The sequence below is a fragment of the Sipha flava genome, unplaced genomic scaffold (assembly GCF_003268045.1).
Source record: "Sipha flava isolate LNK unplaced genomic scaffold, YSA_version1 279_pilon_pilon, whole genome shotgun sequence".
In the NCBI taxonomy this organism is placed as follows: Eukaryota; Metazoa; Arthropoda; class Insecta; order Hemiptera; family Aphididae; genus Sipha; species Sipha flava.
In genome coordinates this window covers 5963-21515 of record NW_020272945.1, presented here as the reverse complement: position 1 = coordinate 21515, position 15553 = coordinate 5963, and the positions used below count along the sequence as shown (strand labels likewise).

The following is a 15553-nucleotide window of genomic DNA, read 5'->3' as shown; positions in this document are numbered from 1 at the left end:
TATACCCGGCCCGTCCCTGACGCCGCGACATCGTCGGCTAACCTTGCACGCTATTACGCGACAGGACGGACGGTGGTGGCACCGAATCTAGCGATTCTCGAACCCGGGGTCGCCGATGTATAAAATGACTGGTGAGATGTTTTTTGTTAACATCGTCATGATAACGATTGTTGATAATTACAATTGATAAAGGCTTATGATTGTCGATGAAAACGTTATGTAAACACCGTATTGATTTATCACTTCTTTTTAATATTATCATAGTAAAAAGGGTCGCTCAAAATCTTGGCGACATTATCGGGGGCCTTAAAGAGTTCAAGAATAGCTGACCTAGATGACCGTGTGTACACCACCACTCTCATTTACCCTCGAGACGTGTGTTCCAAAGGGTTTGTGACATTTTCGATTGATACCGAATAGCTGTAGGTAAAGACGAGCGATTTCTACAACGGTTTTGAAGGGTTTATAACATCCGCTGCAGGTCCGGTAAATGTGAACGAATATCCGTTATAAAGGTAAGCGTTCCAAGGTTAGGCAATCTATTTTTTTGAAAACTGCTTTCCGATATGTATTTTGACGCAACGTTACTGCCATGGTAGCAGCGTTACGCGTCAGACGCAGTCTCCATGCTTTGTCACTGACCGGTGACCACTGATCATTTATTTTAAATTATTTGATCTAAGGAACTCGTGGTATAATTTTTGGTCGTCGAATAAATGCCTTATAATTAAATTTTAGAAAAACCTTAATTATCTTTCGGTAAACACATTTGTTTTTTTAGATTACCTTTTTTTTTTTTTTTAATTATTATTATAATAGAATCCAACAATATTTTATCTCCTTCTCCTTCTTGTTGGAGTAACGAGAGCAAAAGAGAGTTGATATAAATGACTTGATATCCGGCGATTCATGTTGTAACTGAAATACAAATGATTGTCCTTCTCTCAATTTTTTTAGTAGGTATTCATTGCACTGGAAAAGTGGTAAAATAAATTGTACTTATGACCTATATAAGGTACCACTTACATTCTAGGGAACGATTGCATATTTAAACACTGATAAATACAGCAAAAATTATTTATTGAATTCAAAATAAAATTAAAAATATTAGGAATATTTCCAAGGCTTAGTATAGGTAAAATATTTCATTAATATCTTCGTTGGGATTGTTTTAAAATAATTAATTTTCAGATTTACTGTAATTTGTAATGTATAGTTTTATTAATTTTTCAAACGTATCATTTATGACACGTTCTGAAGTAGCTACAAATAAAAGTGTATCACTGATTTTACACTATGTAACATTGACCAACGGATAAATAATTATTCTATTGAATAGTGTTATATAAATTTGAAAATATTTATTTCAACACATACCAAAATGTTTAGTTGTGGGATAAAAATTACACGAAAGAGTTAAAACAACTTAACTATGCTGTTAACACATTGAAACTTCGAAGGTGTATAGAAAAATTAAACAGTTATGTAGTGAGTGTATGTTTAAACCAGGGGTCGACAATCTTTTCGTAGGTAATAACCATATTTTTTAATAGTTAAAAAAAAATCACGATGTCCAAAGATTCGATAACAACTGATACCAAAAAATTAATAAAATTATAATTGAACCATCCTATCCTTAAAAGTTTTCAAATAACAAATCAATTATTATTTTAATTTCTGAAAAAAAAGATTACATTGCTATAGAATTAATTAGTTGTAATACACGGTAATACCATAAAATACATGTGAATTTAAATTGTTCGATTGTTATTTAAAAAAAATACATTTTTTAAAAACACAATAGATGAAATCGTTAAAATAAACTTGTAAACTAAAATGCATATAAATGATTTTACTAAAAAAAAAAAAAAAAAACCAATTGTTTTTAGTTATGAAAGTATCCTTTGGTTATATTCATCCTTGTTTTGCAATGCTAACAATGTAAAAGTTTACATTTAAAAAAAATTGTGTATTGTGTTTCGACAATTGTGTTTATGACAAAGCTTACTATAGTAAGTATACTAATCTGCTAGTTAACAGTTCAACTCCCCGTAAGAATTTAATCATAAAAATTACATAAATACACGCAATACATCACAGTACTTATTTATTGTTATATAAACAAGACTAAAGTATTAATATTATCTTTGTTGAGCTATCTTTATAAATATTTGATATACCATTCACTTAATAATTTATAAATTATAAAGTTTATGATTTCTGCACTATTTTTACCGTTATTATTGTTGATATAATTTATAGAAATCATTTGTACATAATTAAACTGTTATCGTTGTTTGACAGTAAACATTATGATTAATGATTATGATTTACTACAGGAAAGAACGCTAAAAATCATTTTTACGCGAGTAAAATTTGTAGTAAAATTCTTGTAGTTCGGATATGCGTGTATTGATTCGTGGCATTAAAGGTGAACCGTTCATGTGTGTTTTCAATAGCTCGTCTTATGTAAGAACACATGAAAATGTGTCATTAATTAAATGTTTTTATATTTTTGTTTATATGATAAATGAATTGTAAAAAGTATAATATATTTAAAGTATCTTAGATTAATGATTTTGTTAACCAAAAGATGTAATTTTAGTTTTTCAAAAGTCAAATAATCACTTGTTCCCTTACGAAATTAATTCGACAGCTTAACTAATCTGGACAAATCTAATGGACGATTTTTCATCCGTTATATAACGCATAAAGTACTCGGGTGATGTACGAACAATTTTTTTTTTTTAAATTTATTATCTTTATTCAACGGGTATCGTTTACATTACTTGGATAAATGATTATGTTTATTATACATTATGATTATATTTAGTGGCGTATTTTCAAATTTTTTGTGGGTAGGGGTTCAACATTTTTCTAAATAATTAGTGATTTTATAATACTTAAAAAATACATATAATACAATAATAATACAATATAATACCTATAATAATATCTATAATAGTACATGTACAAGTAATTTATTTTTATACAGTCGTTACAATCACATGATATAACTTAACGTTATCTTTCTATGCATCTTCGTAGCAAGTCATTTATGACTTTTTAACGTTTCTATTTCTAAGGAAGGCCGAGATCCGGGAACCTCCTCCCCATCAAAAATACACCGCTGATTATATGCATTTCTTGATATACCCTCATAATATATAGTATTTACATAATAAATAATATAATATATATAAATATATCTGTACAGTGTGTAAACTCTAACTGAGAACACTCAATATCTTTACGCAGAGCCCGACAATTTAAATTTTGATTTTTAGTTGGTTGTTATAATTTAAAAATACACATTTATAATACCATTCATTTTTTTCACTTAATTAGTCAAGCATATTGGCAGTACAAACTTTTTCTTGAATAGCAACCGCCTATTTTAACCACTAATTTTTATTTGCCTAATTTTTTAATAAATGTTGGTGGTTTAACTAACTTTATAAGTCCAAAATTGACCAAGCCACAAAAATTTAACAAAATAATGGTAAAATAAGCAGAACTTTCAGTTTTTTTTTTTTTTATTGTAACTCTGTAAATAATTATTCTAAGACACCTCTATTTATTGAAATGGTATTTTCACGTGGTTACGAGTATAGTTTCAACTACTGTTATTTTTGCGCTTCAATTTGTGCAAGAATTATAACTTATAGCAAAAAAAAAACGTAAATAAGTATGTACATCATATATTTCGTTACGTTTAATGGATCCGTTGGAGTTTATTAATAATTAATAACGAATTGAACTATCATTTAAATCATAAGTTTATTTTGTTATTATTTCATTTAACGAATGTATTTTTCAAATAATTGTCCGCCATGAACAAAATATGATTCAGCATGCCACGTACATTGTTTATTTTTTGAGACAGGAATTTGTTGATGAATTAGTTGATTGCATGCTGCTGATATTTCATCTTTTAAATTCTGAGGACATATAGGAGGGCCAACATACACAGTTTTTTTAAAATAACCTAAAGAACATAAAAAAAATTGTAGTGGCGCAATCATGTGATTGTGTTAGTAACTCGAAGGGTTTCTAATTTTCTAGCTACTAATTTGGAAACTGAGCATTTAAATATATGTGAACTATTGCGAGCTGGAGCGCCGCCGTGTTGAAAAATAATATTTTATATTAGAGCTGTTAACTTCAAACAATAGAATGATACCTACTTGCCAACTTTCTTATACTTTATATTTTCATAGTTTGAAGTTTTTATACTTTCTATTTGGATGGATAAACTTAAATTTAACTATTAATCTATTTTTATTATGGTATCGTACGAATTAAAAAAATAAAAAAAATAATAATTATTTATTTTTAAAACAAGTACATACAGAAAACGATAGTGACGAAGTTATGGATATTGAAAAAATAAATTAAGCCAACAAACCTTGGAATAAATGGAAGACCGAAAAAAGAGAAAGAGTCGAGCAGCACGTGTAAAAAATAAAAATAAATAATGCACTCTTATGTTCGAGAGACAGGTGTGAAATAATTGACGGACCATTAGCTACAATGATATATTATCTACAAATGTAAATCAATTATCTATGTCATTTTTTTTCGAGTTAAGGTTTCCATAATTTCATGATTTCATGTTAAACCAAACTAAAAACTATGTAAAAAAAAGGAAGCGATTAGATTAAAAATCTTAAAATATTGAATAAAAAATTATAATAACTTGCATGATATTCATGGTTTATGTTACACAACTGACTGTTGGATCTCCAGTACACAGGATTTTTATTTTACAGTGCCTGCTCATATAATTGATTCTAACTGATGTTCTAAATCGTTTACATTGATTACAAAAACTAATTTACTTCGGAGTTGTAAGACAAGATGGAATTCCTTATGCCATATGATCATAGGCGTGCGAAGACCTGTATTTCAGATGGTGCCTAAAATACTTTTTAGCCCTGTCTTAACAAAACGTATAGGTAAATAAATAACAATGTATTAGTAAACCATCAAGGTGACTTTCAAAAATAACAATGATTCAATTATGAATTCGAAATGTCCTAACAATGATTATGTCTCAGCGGAAAAATATAAATATTTATATGACTTTTTAAAATTTCCCAAGCCGAAAACGCAACATAATGCCGACGGTCGTTAGCCTTCAATCCAATTATGTACATATATTTATTTTTACCTTCGATACGGTTTGATGAATTTCCTTATTCCAATTAATATTAGTTGGTTTAAAAGAAATACAATTCTATACTTCTATGTGAGTATACCATACGTGAATCGACGAAATCAATTAACTAAATGATCACAAGGTGTTCGTAATACGCCTTTTCAACACTCTTCAACAACTAAAGCAGTTGAATGAACCGTAAGACTGTGCGTTAAGATTGTAACTGCGGGTGCGACGTCTCCTCGCCGTAAAAAGTATAACCGTTTAAAAACGCGCTTCGCAATTTTGTCCCGAAATTCGACACGCGTTGCACTTCGATCGATGCAACGCAGAAATGAATCCTGCCGGTCCGATGAGAATTGATAAACACGTGCACTTAGTCGCGCACGACCAACGTGGTTTTAACCATTTTTTTCACCCCGCCCTCTGTACAGGACACTTGAATTTCATTAGCTATACGGAAAACGTTATGATGTAACTGTGTTCAGTCATGGTGTACTCTACACAGGACTAGTAGACATTATTTATTTTACCGGTTGCGCCGTCTATTATCTATTATGTTCTTTGACTACACTTTTAATTTTAAACTTTGTTCTTCATTCTGTTTTTATACACTGTGGTTGTATCGTTTATCCTAATTTTGGTCCATTCCGAGTTTTATTGAATTTTCGTATTCCCGAATTCTTAGTGGGATACGAAAAATGTTCATTCGAACGCAAATTGTACTACATTAAACACGTGTACTCCGTAGAGGACATCGCGACGCTACTACTGGGTGTCCGTTTTACGTTTTCGCAATACGATTCGTCATGATCGACTCAACGGGGTGCGCAACCGCAACGGGTTTTCCGGTAAAAAAAACCGTTGTGGCCACCGGTCGTACGGAGCGTCGTCGCCCTAACGCTATTACGACCGATATAAAACTATTACGGTGCGCCGCCCGCGTGCTTACGTTGTTCCCGGACACGTATAATATATTCGATAAGTTGAGCGAACTCCGTCGGCCCGCGAGAACTTAGCCGTAATCTTTTAAGTGAGATACGGCGCACAAAGTTAGAGATATTGGAAAACGACTACATATTTTACGCGCGCGCGCGTCGAACGCCGTAATCGATATATTGTCTCGGTCGGTAAACTTGCGGTATAAAACATTTAGGATTATTAATTTAATCGTATACGCGACACCGCCCGGCCTGGTCCCGTTGGGCGCAGATTGTAGCCGAGCTGCATTAAGCGAATCCGTTCGGAACCGCACATTCGACGTCGTATTTCACGGTCGTCGCGGCGGTTCATCTCCGCACGGATCTCGACGTTTCGTCGCGTTCGAATGTCGTAAAAATACGTGTCTTGTGCTGACCGTCGGAAATGATCACCGCCAAAGTCGACAGAAATAACTTCTCACCACGGTGTTACGGACGGATGCGATGGGATCGGAGTGCATCGGCGGACCGAGATGACACGTCGGACTGACCGTTCCCTTTTCCATATCAACGCACCGAAGTACCGGTGTTGGAACACCGCTGAAAACATATTTTTTCCCCATAACACGTCAACGGATGTAACTTTTTTTTCATTATAATTTTTTTTTTTTTAATCCGATATTTCTCTATTAACATCGTTGTTGTCATTACCGCCTACTGCTGCTATCACGGTTGTACATCAGCGCGTTGGTAAATTTGTTTAAAAATAGTATTCCTACAGTTTTGTTCGGGCGTAGGTAAATTGAATACCAAACGAATTTATTTTTTTTCGAAATAGGTAAACCGAGTCCCAATAATGATATTGAAATTGGTAAACTGAGTCCCACGTACAAAATTTAAATAGGTCAACTGAGTCCCTCGTATAACAGTTGAAGCGGCAAATTGAGTCCCGCCTAAAATATTTAATGTATTAAATTAATTTAAATGTATTTGGATTATAAATATCATCGTTGATATAGTTATAAATTCACCGAGTACTACAGGTAAGTAGTGTATCTTGTCGTTACGTCGTTAAATATTATTATAATTCGCACCGTGTTATTATATTACGCGACATGTATACAAATATTTAATTATCTACAACGCTGAATGTGATATGTGATAACTGATAAATGTAAGTTTAATGTATGTAGTGTATAATTGTGTTAATATAGTTAAAAAAAAACGGCATTTCACCATATTTAAAATTACTGCTTTAATTTTTATACAAGGTACTCAATTTACCTTTTTTTTTAAGTGGGAATCAGTTTACCTAAAATTAATAAAATGGAACTCAATTTATCAAACCCGTTTTGTTCTCGGTTGGAACGCAGTTTCTCTAAGCCCAGGAGTACATGTTTTCCAACGTTTAAGCTATATAGGTACATACGACATGAACGATGTAAATTTATTATAATACTTCTATTTAGTTTTAGTAAACTTTTTTTTTATATTCAAGTACTTTAAAATATTAATGAGATATATCGTTTAAGTAGCTCTTATTTTATTTCGATGTTATCCTATTAGATCCTCGCAGTATTTTATTACCATAATGTTACGGCTCTAAGTTATACGCATGTCTACTTATGTTTTCTTTTTCGTACACTAATAGTATTAAGAGTCGACCGAGAACAACACATGTGAAAATGAACTTCGGTGGATGCGCAAAAAAAAAAAAAAATGAATAAATAAATAAATTAAAACCATCGTACAATTTTAATAAATCGTTCGTTACACAGCGTGCTAAATAACTTCAAACAATATTTTAGTATTCGATTTATTGCGAATGCTCTTGAAACTTGATTTTCTTTGATTTGCTTATAACCAATCGGTTTTTAGGTGGTGACTAATTTATAATTGTTACAAACATTCATATGCTTGATCCAATTAAACTTCCGACGAAAAAACCACTAAATAATATTTGCACACATTGCAAGCTCAGGGTAAAAATACCACAAACGCATACATAGAGCTTATAAGTAATTACATCCGAAGGCGAAAACTAGTTGGATTTATGGGGAGGCAAAACCAAAGTATTCAATGCCCTCCTGTGAAAAAAAATAAAATTGATCACTGCGCTCGCATTATATAAATTACGTAATAAAAGTGTATTGATGTATGCTTATTAATATGTCTGAAAACTGACCATCGAATATCGATAAATTGCCCGCCCACATACCAAATTAAGGAGGTCAATTGCCATCTCTGCTCCCTTAGATTTGCGCCTATAGGTTCTCTACGCGCTGAAGCACACTGAAAATAATAAGGATCGATTCCAGTTATCAAAAGTGTACAAATATTATACTATATCGTTTTAATTGAAATCATTTAAATGCAATCAATCCGGTATCATAACCTATCACCGACACGTAAAAATAAATAAAATATACGTAAAGTGTACAATCAGCTGATACTTGCGTAAAAATGTATGTGAAATTAACATACTTACTTTGAGCCTACCAATCTGTGTGAAACCGCTTATTTTTTCATCCATTTATCATGTGTAAAATGATCACCGATTTGTAGCTAGCCGTAACTAACAAAAACCTCTGAAAACCGAACCCAGAACCGAAACTAGGGTGAGGCGAGCGAGGCACTTGCCTTGAGCACTTAAAGCTGAGGGGCGCAAAAATATTAAATCATTAACTTATTTTAAGAAATGTTATTTCTTTTTTTACTAGAAATCTAATAACAATTTTTCAGATTTTTCCAAATCGTATTATACATATTAAAAGCTTTGAGTGTGACAACCCTACAACCTAGGAGGTGTATTGCTTCAATTTTGCCTCAGGATAAAAAATGGCTCGGTACGGCTCTGCACATTTCTATAAACGAGGTTTTCAATGCGTAAGTGTCCGCCGCGTAATACTAATATTAGTCAATTTTTATGACCACTTCATAGTGGATTAGAATACTGTGAAATAATATTCAAATTTTATTGTACCCTTATTCACGGCCAAACAATCGAAAAACGTTGATAAAAATGATTTAGTCTTTTATGTTTCCATATCCATTTTCATCGAAAATGCGCCGATGGTGAAAATTGGGTATCTCAAATGTTTTTATACTCGATGAACGGAAATATTTCAAAACATATCCAGTTGTATAATTCAGTATGTCATATCAATAGTGTACATCGAATAACGTAATTTTGTTGTGTATAATTAACAACGACAAGCAGATTAAACATCCGAGAAAATGGATTTTATAAAATCATTATCAAACGAACAGTTCATGAATATTGACGTACTGCAGCTACTTCACTTTAAATGAAACGTATTTAAAAAAAATTCTTTTTCATAGTCAAATTCCGAGCCCTACTTATAATACTCAAATTATACTTTAAAAATCAATGATAAGTTATATTTTTTTTTCTTCTAAAAACTTATTATTCTCGATGGGATATGAATACAAGTGATTACGTGAAAGTGATAATAAAATAAGACAAAAACTGTGCAATAGTTGTGGAGAACATGCAAATGGTTCAGTCCAAGTGGGACAATAATGGATTCATCAAAATGTTGTCACATAAAATGTAATCGTTGATTTAAGATAATATGTTGATCTGGTCAATTAATAGGGTAGACCGTCGAGCGACAATTGTTACGAGTTAATGACGGCACTTACAATCGTGTAACAATCGTAAATTTACGCTCACGATACTCGCGACAACCATCGTTACAAATAAAAATATCAAGGTTTTCTAAAAACAATTGAACAACAGCTTTCTAAATCATAAGAGCTGATCTTTTTTAGACTCGATTATGATCTATGATCAATCCGTCTTATCCGGACCAAAATCGATCGATTGAGTAGACGCATCTAATCGATCTGTACGTGCTCAACACATTTATTTATGATATGTGGCACCGCACGTTACGTCATTTCAAGTCACAGTAAATATTTGAATGTTTAATGTAAACAGCGTAATACTTTTAACTTTATTGATTTCTATAAGTTCAAACGTAGTCGACCGGTAAGCCGATTTTTTAACCGATAACAGGAAAAGTCCGTAGTTAATGAAACAAATGTTATTTACCACATGGTTCATATGAAATACGTATTAATTTTATCAATTTTAATGAACGAGAGTGGGTCCTAAAATGTGTTTTGTGCTTTATTATAGTATATGGTAATGGTTCACCGAGTTATTGGCTATAAATATTACATGCATTACGTTAATCAAAAGAATACATTTTTTGCTATTGCATTTATCGTATTGGAATAAATGTATTACTACCAAATAATTTCATTTTGTTTGGTATAGAAAATAACCAATAGTCGTGTGGTAAGCGAAATATTTTTTTTTAATATTGTTTTTCGACCAAATCATTAAACATGAAACAAATACAGTTTACGGCAAACACTGGTCTCCGCATTACTAAAAGTTTTCCTTGGGAAATGTTCACAGAATAAGGAAATTCGTTTTTAAATCATTGTTATTTTCTTTTATTTCTGATCATTTGTCAACGGTAGAATACATGGTATTAAGTGATGCGAAGGTTCATTTTAAACTAAACAAGCAAATCGTTCAAAAATATTTACTATTTCGGAATCGCAGAGATAGTTACACATTTTAAAGCGCTAACAAACCAAGGTCTATTAAAATTAAGTATTTTAATTGTCTGTGATAGAAAAAAATTTACAAAATAAATCTACTGTGCTTTTTTTTTGATTTTACAAAATTCAATATGAACAAATGAAGGTCCAAAATTGATATTTAAATTTTTTGTTTTAATTTTACCAATTGTTTTAATAATTTATAATAATATAATAATAAGTTTATTTCCATCAATATATAATATAATACAATAATATTAGCATAAGATTAATTTTATATTACATATTTGTTATTTCAAATTGTATTAATTTCATCACGCATAATTTGTGGTTTAACTAATATTACTATATTATAATTTGAATACATATCAATTTATTCGTATCTACTTTGAAAGTGATGAGAAATTTCTTTGTGGAAGTTTTTTAGAACAAAATTATACTATTTACGATTTGCAAATTTATAAATACAGGCTTTCTATATTTTTATTTTAAAGACTGAAATAATATTGTCATGAAAGAAATCAAACAATTTCGTATTAAAAAAAAAAATTAATATTTTAAAATTTGAATTTAAAATTTTTTTTAATACCTAAACCTAATAATTAATAATCTTGAGTGATGTGTGATATCTAAATTGTTAGACAATTAATATTACATTTTTTTTTAACATACTTATACATTTTTCTTGTATAGGTACTCATTATACTTATTTAGCATCATTTTATACCTATTAGACAATTTTTCATTTTGTACATTTTGCTTATTTTAATTCCATTAACTTCCAAACCTTTATAATAACGAATGCATTTATGTTCTTGATTAAAAGTTAAATAAATGAACCATTGCTTAAATAATTTGATTATAACATGTAAAATATTATTTACAAATAAGTAAAGAATGTGATCAAATAATACAAATATAATGGAGCTATATTTTTAACAACCAAAGCAACTGTTGAAATACTTTTTCTGAGAAAATATTAAAATATGTAAAATTTGAAAATTAAATATTAAAAACTAATCAACTAGAGTTTTTTTGGTAAATACATCATTAACGGTATTGTATGTTTCGGTACATGACTTAGAAGAACTTTACTTTCAGCTACATAAAATATATTAGCATATCCAACAATTTTTCAATCACTTAAATGTTGTTAGCAGTGCACAATTTCAGCGACTAGGTAACTCTTCTTTAATACACTGACTTAAGCATAAACGCCCATATGACTTTCTAATCTAATAGTCAAATTTTCTAATTTTTCTCATTGTATAACAAACTAAACATTTTTCATTATTCAGTAACATATTATTTTTGTTAGATGACTGTTAATTTTATTGTAGTTGTACATTGACTATTACTGTCTGTATTTATATAAATATATAAATTAATATTCATTAATTTAAATAAATTTAATATGTATTATATAAATTGTCATCTATAAATTAATTTTATTATATATATTATATTTTATTAATAACAAACACAAAAATTACAAATTATTCAATCAGGAATGCTTTAAAATTGAGAAAATTTATAAAAAGATATGCTTTAATAGTATGTATTCACATATTTATAAATTTAGTATTTGAAACTATTAGAGTGTTAAAATTGATTAAATTGTTATCAATTAACAATAATGTTTCGTATATTTTCTAAATATTGAAATAAGGTTTTAAGAATAACGCAAAGAATGAAATTATATAAAAATAGCCAATGTTAAAATATTTGTTAATGAATTCAGTGGTTCTCAAACTTTTTTGTTCACGAAGCCTTTATGTTTATAAAAAAAAATTAACGGATTTCCGAAAATCAGGAATTTATATTCGAGACTACAATAACTATCAATATTTTATATTGAGAAAAACACACAGTTCAAAATGTATTTTTATAGAAGTTTGGATTTTCTCAATTTTGTAATGTTTTTAATGTACTTCATTTTATTTTGTGAAAATACCAGATAAGTAATGAAGTTTGAACCACCAAATTTTATCAGAAGTCTGAGTTAAAATTTAAATAGGTGTCACTAAAACGAACAAATCAAATCAAGCGCAAATCAAGTTAAACCATCTCTCGTGAAGCCCTATGGATCCGCGGAACACAGTTTGAAAACCATTGAAACACTCTAAAGTAGGATTCTCAGACAAAAAAAAAACAAATATCAAATCTGTCGAGGATATTTATGGATATTAAACAAACAATTGTCCCTATATCTTTATTATACAGATAGTTCTTAATCGAAACGTTCAGATTATTCGTTGTGTAATTTAGTAGATAACGGATCAGCCACCACCGTCATCCACTTTTAAATTAACCCTGAAGTAGTTTTCGTTTTCTCCGATGATTGGTTCAATTGGCTTTTTTCTGGTAATCGTCCAACATCCTAGTGTCAACGTTCTCGACAATTGTTACACTAGCTTATGGCTTTGAAGCTTCTAGGCATTGATCGGTTGAACGATGATCAAAGAAATTGATTTATTTCACTTAAACATAGAAATAAAAAAATTAATTTTACCGTATAAAATACCTACCTATATACTAACTAGGCATGATTTCAAATCTTTTGGATTTTTAAAATCTATTTCAAATTTTTATTTTTAAAATAAAATTTAAAAAGGATTTTGATTTTTGATTAAATTTTGAAATACCATTTAAATGATTTTAATTTTTGATTTTTCAGTTTTTAACGTGAATCAAGATACTATTTTTTTTATACTTTTATAGTTCATAGCTTTTAACAAATGATAAAAAAAAAATGGGTCCATCAACAATGGTTATCACAATTATTTGATACATGTTAACCGTGTCAAGTTACCAAAAATATTGATACTAAACATTGATATCGTATGAATATGTACATAGCGTAATACGAGAGCTATAAACATAGATAATAATAGCTATAAGTAATTGTATTTATTAATTTATTTATTTTAATAAGGCTTGTTTATTATTTTATATTTAATTAAAAAAATATTTGGCCAAACATTTGACTATTTAAAATCTGCAATTATAGGTACATGTACATAGAGCTACATAATTATTTAATTATCATATATAAATCATGGTCTACATTTCTATAAACACTAGTCAATAGCTGTTTCAGTTATATTCTATACGTTATGTGTAGTGTGTACAGTTTATTTTATAATTAGTTTGATAATTACATTAAAATCATTTGCACATAATTTAAACATAATAAAATACATTTATTATAATTAGTAAAACTAATGGGTTAAAACAATAAAATAAAAAAGAAAATACCTTTTTGGATATTTGAATTTTTAAATATTTAGTAAGACTATTGGTCAGGTGCGGATTTCGGTTTTTCGGATTTTGAAATCACTGATTTTAAACTGTTGCTTAAACGACCGACTTTAATGTCCATTAGACGTCCGGCAACACGAGTACGGCATTACATCCATCAATTTTTGTATGATTACGGTACTTCTGTATAATATCACATAAATTAATCTTATTTTATATAGTACATCGTTGTCAACATACCTGTAAAATAACGGAAGAATGACGCAACTGTACGAAAATACGTAAAGAAATCACTTCATCGTTTGAGCCGCAATTGGAAATCACCCATCCGATCACATTTCTGCAACTATTTCAAGTATCAGTAATAAAATACAAAATAAATACAGATCAACCGAAGTAATGTGTTCAATAACGGTAACGGTTACGTCTGCTTTTTTTTTTTAATGAAACGCAAAAATTAACTCTTCAAACTAATAACACGCTATACAATAATAATATTATTATAGAGTACTACGGTTGATATTTTTTATCATTATTCAAAATATAAAAGTAATATAAAACAAATAATAATATAATTATTAACGACGTATTATTATTTTCTCGAAATAGCGATTTGATAGAAATTCTCGTGTGGAATTAACATCTCCAATTGATCTGTGTACTTTTACCTCTAACCCACCAATACACATTTGGTTTTGATTGTTTTAACAGCTTTTTTGTGACCGACTGACAGAATTGAACTCGCGTGCTTCTCCGGCAGTTACATCTTTAATCATCTACAAAACGAATAGTGCCCAAATTATTAAAACAGGCGTGGGATTTAAGTTCGTATAGAATCGAAAAATTAACTTATGAATATGTTTAACATAATTATAAATGGGTCAACTTTGTGATGGTTAAAAAGTAAATCGAATCGGTAGTCAACACTTTTCGTTACCAATAAAAAAAAAAAAAAAAAAAAACGTTTACGTAGTTAAAACCGCTCGGGCTTAAACTTGTGGTCTTTAGACTACTTTGTCTTGTAAAATTACACGTAATATGTAAATCAACATAGAATGACATAGTATTGGATTTTCTTCGTTGTAATATAATGAAGAAAACCCAAGTAAAGTTTAATAAAATCGATTTTCTTAAATATTTTGCTTATGGTAATGAGAAAATGTTAAAAAAAAAAAACCGTATCAAGCATTATACCGATGGTAATTAGTAATGAAACATGAACACTTACTCTTAAATCCTGGAACTTGAAATGGAACGCCGAAAGCCACCGGCCGACTCGTCACTCGATACTAAAATAGAGTAAGAATCCTTCTGCGGCTGTAATACGGCAACGAGCACATGATCGAAGCGCTCCGCGTGGCAATTTCTCGGCGGATTGGTGAATCTTTAATTAATTGTCCGTGGTTCTATACCCAATAAATAAAAGGTTATTCGTCGAGTACGTTTACGTTTTTTTTTTGTGCTTGTACTGTGCACTTGTTGATTCTATAATTGTTTATATCTACTTGAAGACTAAATTTTCCACGGATTTTCTGTACCTATTAAGGAGTATCATGTGGCAACATCTACTTTTCTGGTTCAAATGGATATATAATATCATTTTATTCACACA

The 15553-nt window shown here is 29.9% G+C and overlaps 1 long non-coding RNA gene across 1 annotated transcript; it reads right to left on the bottom strand.

Annotated features, from left to right (window-relative positions):
- Window positions 1-12843: 12843 nt before the first annotated feature.
- LOC112685501 lies at window positions 12844-15224 on the bottom strand. The gene is made up of 5 exons (XR_003148806.1): window positions 15170-15224; window positions 14610-14717; window positions 14182-14287; window positions 13939-14124; window positions 12844-13160 (listed from the first exon to the last, which is right to left on the bottom strand). It is a non-coding gene; the product is annotated as an uncharacterized LOC112685501 (long non-coding RNA).
- Between the last annotated feature and the right edge of the window lie 329 nt (window positions 15225-15553).